Source organism: Aotus nancymaae, unplaced genomic scaffold, assembly GCF_030222135.1.
Source record: "Aotus nancymaae isolate 86718 unplaced genomic scaffold, 86718_ANA_hifiasm-v0.15.2.pri h1tg000015l_1, whole genome shotgun sequence".
In the NCBI taxonomy this organism is placed as follows: domain Eukaryota; kingdom Metazoa; phylum Chordata; class Mammalia; order Primates; family Aotidae; genus Aotus; species Aotus nancymaae.
This window is the reverse complement of record NW_026988427.1, coordinates 7,375,854-7,377,472: the sequence shown is the minus strand read 5'-3', so window position 1 is coordinate 7,377,472 and position 1,619 is coordinate 7,375,854. Positions and strand designations below refer to the sequence as shown.

General features: G+C 38.7%; 1 pseudogene; it reads left to right on the top strand.

Annotated features, from left to right (window-relative positions):
- Positions 1-1,072: 1,072 nt before the first annotated feature.
- On the top strand, positions 1,073-1,190 carry LOC135275201 (5S ribosomal RNA; annotated as a pseudogene).
- The last annotated feature ends 429 nt before the right edge of the window (positions 1,191-1,619 follow it).

The window sequence follows — 1,619 nt, the reverse complement described above, 5'->3', positions numbered from 1 at the left end:
TGCTGGGAATCTCCTGGTCCGTGAGCTACAAATATTCGTCTGAAAGTGTGGCGTCCTCTCGTTCTCTGCACTTTCACTGGGAGCTACGAGCCCGAGCTGCTAGTGATCAGCCATCTTGGATCTCTCTCCATGTATTTTTCAACTCTCAAATTTTCATTTTTATAGTTTCCATTTCTTGGTTGAGATTTTCCACCCACTCATTGATGTCATATTTTCTTTAACTCATTGAACACACCTATAATAACTGCTTTGAAGTTTTTGTTAAATCTAGCAACTAGGCTCACTCAGTCAGTTTCTACTGACTGCCCTTTTCCCCTCCTTGAGTAGGGGTTACACTTCTGTTTCTTTGCATGCCTAGACACTGGGTTTAACTGTGTTCTTCTAAGAATTGTTATAGGGTTTTTGTTGTTGTTCTAGTAGATATTAATACTTAATTTGCCAAGATTCAAACTGTAAACTTTGTCTCCTTGTACAATACAGGTACTGATATCTTTGTTCTTATGGTTTCCAGCCACTGCTGTTTTAACCTGGCCCCTTGAGGCAGGGAGTTTCTCTGCTGTGCCTACATAACTTGGCTGTCAGCCAAGCACCTGAGCAGACATTATACTAAAATTTTGGGATTCACCCTTCCTATGATTTTTCTTGTTTGCAGAGATTCCTCTGTAATTTCTTGCTCTGCCAGCTTGACCTCTGTCCCCTGACATTTAGTCTATAAAATTACAGCTTTCTGCCACCCAAGTTGCAAATGATTGGGGAATGCAATCAGTTAAAAAGCCACAAAGTCACAGATATCACCCTATGCAGCTATCTTATAAGAACAGATTCCTCTCTGGTATCTGCCTGATTTTTCACTGGGTCCTCAGAGAGTACTTTAACAGGTATGGTTAAAGTTTCATAGATTGGAAGTAGAATCCAACTGTACTGCTCTTCAAACCTTGGAGAGAGTTAGTTGCTCCCCTTTTTGATGATTCCATAGCACACTGTACATACTAATATTACTTTAGCACATATCATGAGGCATTTTGCAGGGCACTTAGTTATCTTCTCTTCCATTTAAGAATAACCTCTTTTTGTTTACGGTCATACCACCCTGAATGCGCCTGATCTTGTCTGATCTCGGAAGCTAAGCAGGTCGGGCCTGGTTAGTACTTGAATGGGAGACTGTGTGGGAATACCGGTTGCTGCAGGCTAAAAAAAAAAAAAAAAAAAAAGAATAACCTCTTTTTGTATCCTGTATCCTTGGTAGCTATAAGGTACTTGGATCCAACATATGATTAATAAATAAATTTAATCTAACAATATTTGTTAATTTATTCTCATTTCATTGTTCTCTCATATTCTCAACTCCTAATTAAGTATTTTGCATTTCTAGTACATATTGTTCCGGTTAAGCTTTCACAAATAACAAATTCTCTTTCTAATTTTAATAGTTGTATTGCCAGAGGGAGGAGAAACACAGATTACTAAAGCTCCCCGATATCTGGCATCTGCAGAGTGAAACTAGGAAATAACTCCTTCAGGCCTCCTAATTAGCCCTATTTTCAGACCTTGTGAGGTGAATATTATTCATATTTAGAGCAAAACAAAGAAAGCTCAGAAACCAGAACACTTCTCTTTTG